The sequence below is a fragment of the Anastrepha ludens genome, chromosome 5 (assembly GCF_028408465.1).
Source record: "Anastrepha ludens isolate Willacy chromosome 5, idAnaLude1.1, whole genome shotgun sequence".
Classification (NCBI taxonomy): Eukaryota; Metazoa; Arthropoda; class Insecta; order Diptera; family Tephritidae; genus Anastrepha; species Anastrepha ludens.
The window spans coordinates 50,262,541-50,269,551 of NC_071501.1; positions in this window are offsets into that span (position 1 = coordinate 50,262,541).

Consider the following 7,011-nt stretch of genomic DNA (forward strand, 5'->3'; position numbering starts at 1 on the left):
AATGCTGACAAAAAAAACAATCAAAAAATATATATACATATATAAAATAATATCTTTCACTTGAAAAATTTGTAATAACACATTTGTTTTTTAATATAATGGCTTGGCTATAATAATGCTTTTTATTAAGAAATATCTAATTTCAATTCATTTCAATAATATCAATTTTTATGAAATTTAACAGGGGGCATTCAACAACAATTGATGGAAAAAGTTCTTTCTAATAGCGGCCCCCCTTCGGCAGACGATAGAAAACCTCCAAGTGTATTGCTGCCATGCTGTAGCTCGTCCTAAAAGAATCATCTGCCTTTCGGACTCGGCATAAAACTTTTAAACGTCTGTTGAACAAAATACAACACCATAAATTGGAGGGGAAGCTTAGATAGGGAAATATTTAGTATAATGCAACCTGTTTTGAAAAACAAGGATCTAGAAACTTTAAAACTGAAAACCGCACCCTCCGGAGTTTTTAAGTAATTTATTGTTAAAGTTCTGTAATTGAGCGAAAAGTTGGTGCTGCCAGACACCGCAAGCAGGATGTTTGTAAACCTGCAGTATTTTTTGCTTTTGTTTAGTATTGAGAAACATTAATGAAAATACATATAAACATTGATATTTATGGAAAAAGGCGTCGCAGGAGGAATAAAAAGCGCGCGATTGTCTGGCTTTTGTTTTACACGTATATAACTCTTCGAAACTTGAAAAGAATGATTTTAAAAGTTATTACAAAAAATAGTTAAGTAATTAAAAATAAAAAAGCACAGTTTATAAGTGTATTGCATTGCTTCAATAAGCTTTACAAATGGGTCTTTATTAAATAGAACTCTTTCTCGTCTGGGCGGCCTTCGGGCTCGTTTAAAAAAACCCTCATCAGTCCGGCTACGCCATCTATGATATTTTTGCGTAGAACTCCTTTCCGCGTTAAAACCATTAAGCGAAAAGTTAAAACGTCATATAGGTGTGTGGTGTAAAGGCGAAAATACAAACCAGGCCTCTGAAATTGCTAAGGGTGTTTATGGTACCGATACTGTAACAACTAATTACGTGCAATTTTGGTTTCGTCGATTCCGTCCAGGCATTTTTGCTGCTAAAAAAATGTCGATAAAATCACAGAAATAATCGAAGTTGACCGGCATGTTGGTCGTGGCATCGCCTAGGAGCTAAAGATCGACCATAAAACAGTTTTAACAGGCACGTATATCCAAGGGGTCGGGCTTAGTATAGTATATTGCGACATGGGTAATTTTAGGCTATGTATAATGACTCATTTAATGAAACTTTGTGGAGATATTAGGAGGTGATTCAGGAAGTACCTTCACAACTCCCAATATTCCGAAAATAATAGTTTTGCAATTATTTTCCTTTAAGGAGCCTTCGGGAACTTCACTATACTAGTAGTTTGGCACATTATAATAAAGGGTGGTTAAATTTCAATTGCCGATGTTGAATGTGAACCACACCCAAACGTCAAGTTTTTTTCTGCATTTCATTTGACATTTTTCAATTTGAGATATGGAAATATACACAATCAAGCAAAGCGTTAAAGTTATTCAGGCTTATTATGAAAACGGGCGTTCAAATCAAAATGCATATCACGCACTTCGTGATTCAGTGATGAGGCACATTTTCACCTCAGTGGATTCGTCAATAAGCAGAATTGCCGCATTTGGGCGAATGATAATCCAAGAGTGATTGCCAAAAAACCAATGCACCCACAAAGAGTGACTGTTTGGTGTGGTTTATGGGCCGGCGGCATCATTGGGCCGTATTTTTTCCAAAATGAGGCCGGTCAGGCAGTTACTGTGAATAGTGTTCGCTATCGTGAGATAATAATGAACTTTTTATGGCCCGAATTGGAAGATATGGATGTGGACGATATGTGGTTTCAACAGGACGAATTAATGGCTCCTTTGCGCGAAAAATTTGATGGCCGAATAATCTCGCGTCGCGCCGATGTCAATTGACCGCCGAGATCATGTGATTTGACACCGTTGGACTTCATTATTTGGAGTTATTTGAAAGAAAAGGTATTCGTCGATAAGCCAGCAATAATTCAAGAGCTAAAGGATGAGATAATTCGGCACATTAACGGCATAGAACCTCAATTATTCCTCAGCGTCATCGAAAATTTGGACCATCGGATGGAGGTGTGCCGCCGATATTTTGTTCCATACGTAATTCAGCTATACCAATATCATCATAATAAAGAGAAATGACAATAATTTCCTAAAAGAATTGTATTTTATTCAAAATCAACATCGGCCTTAAAAGTTAACCACCCTTTATAAAGCACAAGCCGCGTATCGTGGCTTTGCAAAATCTCGTGACTGACATTTGCGCCAAAAACGCGATTTGCCCACCGGAAGCTCCTGATACATTCATTCATAAAAAAATATTTTTCAAAAGTAGCCTAAAATGAGTTTTAGTTATATAAATAAAAGAGGGAACCATTCTGAAACAATATAGTTTTTAAGTTCTTCTGTAAAATTTATACATACTTGGGTGTGCATTATCTTCATGCGGTTTTTTGTATTTTAAGCGACGATATATACATAAGTATCTACATATAGTTGAATAGACAATAGATTTTAAATAATAAAATGTAAAATAGTTCTTAATAGAAAAAGGTGAGCGCATGCATAAATGTAATTAATGCATGGGTAATAAATATCAAATAAGTCATTAACAGTTTCTTATTATACTACGAATATGATATATGCATGAGCTAATTTACGCGATGACTTTTCACCCTGGGTTTTTTGCACATTTTTTTTTAAAGAAGTCTTCAAAAATTTCCGAGTCACCAGACACGATGACGCTTGTTGGCAGATTTCCTTTCATGTTTTTGATGTTTAAGCGGACAATTTCCTTTGGTCGTTCGTTCGCTGAGAGCGAGCCCAAAATGCACTTGCATAAAAATACGAAAAGAACATTTCCAACCAGTGTTAAAAGCCATCGTGTAAATTGGTAATACAGTGTGAGTTTTCTCGAAGAATGCTACTTCTTACGATCGCTACTCACACTTCATGCTTGCGTCTAAGTAGTATTTCAATTCAAATCTAACATGAATATTTTATAATTCACAATTTAAGCTTTAAGATTTACAATGAAACATTTTTAGGGCAACTGTGTTTTGGAAATACATAAAACTTGATATACAATTAATTGCTTTATATTGTAATTTTTGTCCTTGGGTGGTGAAATTTTTTAGTCGGTCTTGATACTTGTTAAAGAGTGAGAATTCGTTAAATGGCCCCGAAAAGTTTACTATCTTTACTTTTTTATTAAAATGCTGATAAAAGAAGAACATAGCAAAGGAAAAGTGCCCATCGCAGATTCCCGTACAATTCATTGTTTTGAGACTATTATTGATATGAAATATCGAGACTAATATATTAACTTCATTTTAAAAATTTTATGAGAACTTATCGAGTGTGGAAATAAGTTTCTGTCCTTTCTTAGCCAAAGTTACGAATTATTTAAATAATGCATCATATTATGAGAAGAAAGTGTCATTGGAAGCTATAACTTTACTTCATCTTTCAGGCAGCAATCGGATGCCTCTAACGAAAAATTCGAGTTCTTTTGACTTGATGCTCTCTTAAGAAGTGAACCGCACTCCTATAAGGGCTGACTGCATTGGTCAGAACAGATAGTAATCCGAAGGTGCAACGTCTGGGTAATTCGGCGGCTGGGGCAAGATTTCCCAATTCAGTCCCTCTAAATATTTCTGGACCGATTTAGCAACGTGTAGTCTGGCGTTGTCATGCATCAAAATCAGTTTGTCATGCCTACCGTTCCATTCCGACAGCTTTTCTTTTAGAGCTTGATTCAAACGCGTTAGCTGCAGTCGGTAACGATCGCCAGAGATGGTTTCAGATGGTTTAAGGAGTTCATAATAGATGACACCCTTCTGATCCCACCAGATGAACAACATAACCTTTGAAGCATGAGTTTTTTTTTTGGCGTCGATGGACCTGGTTCATCTGGCAGGCTTCAACATTTTCGACGCGTAGGGTTATTATAATAGATCAATTTTCCAACGCCAGTGACGATGCGATGGAGAAAACCTTTTCTTTTCTACCGTTCAAGAAGCATCTCACACGTCCCCAAACGTCTCTCGATATCTCTCTCCTTCAATTGATGTGGCACCCAGTTACCTGCTTTCTGGACAATCCTGTATAAACGTTTACCGACTGTTGATCTGTCAACATCCAACTCTTTAGATCAATCGTCAAGGGTTCGACATGAGTCTTAATCCAATAATTGTTATAGTTCAGTACCTTCGAATTTTTTCGGTGCCCCTTCGCGATCTTTATCACACACGTCGAAATTGCTACTTTGGAAGCGTCGAAACCACTCTTTACAAATTGTATTTGACGGAGCATGACTACCGTAAATATGGACCGACACGTTTCAGCTGCACTTTTCTTTAAAAGGTAAAAATGAAGCAGGACTTCCTGCAAATGCTGTTTTTTCGCGACGAATGTATACATTTTTGACGTCACATAAAGATATTTACACTTAAAACGAATATCAACTACTGACGTCGAGACCTCTCATATACACCATCAAATCACCAGTGAGTGAACACAAAAATAGTATTAGCAGCGACACCTCTTTTACGAGGACGGAAACTTATTTCTATACCCAATAATTCATTGAAAATAGATATTCAATTAAATTTCTAAAACATTCTGTTACTTTATCGTATGTTAGGTGGCCTAAAAGTGCGTGAAATATCATAAATGGAACCTTTTGACTATAGTTCTCTTGAGCAAATTTTCATCGACGATGTTTTTTATTACATCAAATTAAATACAGAAAATAAATGGAATTTAAATTAATTGAGTCAATTCAAATGAAACCTTATCTTTTCGATAAAAGCTTTAAAGAGTAGTATAGTAGTATATATTAGGGCGGGTCGATTTAAAAATCGCTCATTGCTCTGTGAAAATCGTATTCTAGAGATCAAAATGAGAAACTTTGCCGAAGGAACCATACCTCTAAAACGAATTCTGATGCCCCCCAATTTGGGTCGAACGAAAAATCCCACTTTGACCCATTTAGAGTGCTCCAATCGAGTCCAAATGTATGACCGACCCCCAACTAACTTTGGACGGCCGATCCACCCATGCCAGTGGCACACGCCCTGGAACTCACCTGGGGGGTTCTCCATACAATCATTTCAAAATATCACCATTTTTGGCCTTTACATGAGAAAAGAAACTAAAAAGTTCGACCCAAATTGGGGGACATCAGAATTCGTTTTAGAGGTATTGTTCGGTAAGTTTCGGCAAAGTTTCTTATTTTGATCCCTAGAATATGATTTTCACAGAGCAATGGGCGATTTTTTTGCCTCCCTACAAATCGACCCGGCCTAATGTATATTTATAAAAATGGGGGATCAGGCCCAAGATTTTGATTTATTAAATCATTTCTATCAAACCTAAAATTTGGGATCAAAATTCACATATTCAAAAATACATTCACTAAAAAATTGTAAGTTCTCCATTACCAGTGTCCTTTTCCAAATTGCTTTAACTAAAGTAGTAAAATTATTGTTAAGCCCAAAACTAAAAAAATTACATTTGCCGCAAACAAAAATAATTCATATCCCTATTAACAACTTTGAAAATAAAAACGCAAGTTATAAATTCTTGGATTAACATTTACAAGTAGATATCATTGGAAAGAAAATTATATAGAATTAAAGAAATCTTTGAATAGAAGATCTAATTTAATTTGCTACCTCTTTCGAAGAAGCCATATCCACATAAATGCTTTAAGGCGTTATACACCTTGTGTTGGGCTAAAAAATCAAAAAAAATTTTATGGCATATTCTAAAAGTACACCATTTTAAAAATACGAGTATAAATTCAAAAAATCATAAAGATCGGAGCACTAGAATGAAAGTTACAGACCGTGGAAGCGCGCGACCCTTCTTGGAACGAGAAGTGCACGCAAAACTTTAGACGCGATTATCTCGAAGTCGTGTTTTTCGAAAATTACTGTCGCGGTGATCATTATTTATCAAAAACTATTTGACCGATTTGCATAAACTTTTTTTTAATTATTCCGTTCAGATTCACTAAAAACATTTTACTACAATAATCATTTAATTTTTTTGATTTCAGTTGAGCTGCTCATGCGCTACTGTGATCACCGCAAGCCTCTTCAAAAAACAGCGTTTCGTGGGAGGGGCGATATCAACAATAACGAATAACATTTTTTAAAATAAAAACACCAAAATGTATTCTTCGAGAGTTACCCTTCAGTGTGATATATGCCTCATTTGAATAAAAGTTCTAAAGCATATTTAAAAAAAATTATGACAATCGCCCATTTTTTCAGGCGCACAAGGTATATAACCCCTTAATGCTCTTAACTAACACGCTGGAAATGGAGTTGGAAAGGCCACGCTCTTAGAAAACCGCTCACAGTATTCCAAGGATGGCATACATACGATTTATAAGTTAATATCCACATTAAAAATCGTCATCTAATAGAAACATACTTCTAGTGTTAAGTAAAGAACTTTGCATTCACAACTTCGCCTTTTTCCATACTTATATACATACATACATACTTATATACACACATAGATCACAAGCAAATTTTAAAAATGAGCTGACGGCCTTGCAGCCCTGCTCATGTACACTCTCTTAAATTTTTAATTTATTATAAGTTTAATAAATAAAAATAATATAATATTTAACACACGTTTGCATGAAGGGGCTTGTACTCACGGAGAAGCGAAGAGCACACTGGGCAGATGGGCGTATGCCTTCTGGTCAAGTGACTAAATGTAACGGGTGTTATTTTAGAGGAATACTTTTGTTTTAAGAAATACTCACAGAATTACAGTATCCAATATTTTTATTCCTTAGTATAATTTTATGCACTTAGTTTCTATAAATAATTTAAAAATCAATAAAAAAGGATGACGGCACCTGTAGGATCCGGTATAACTAGGAACTAAATGATCTTACTCTGAGCGAGACAGATGT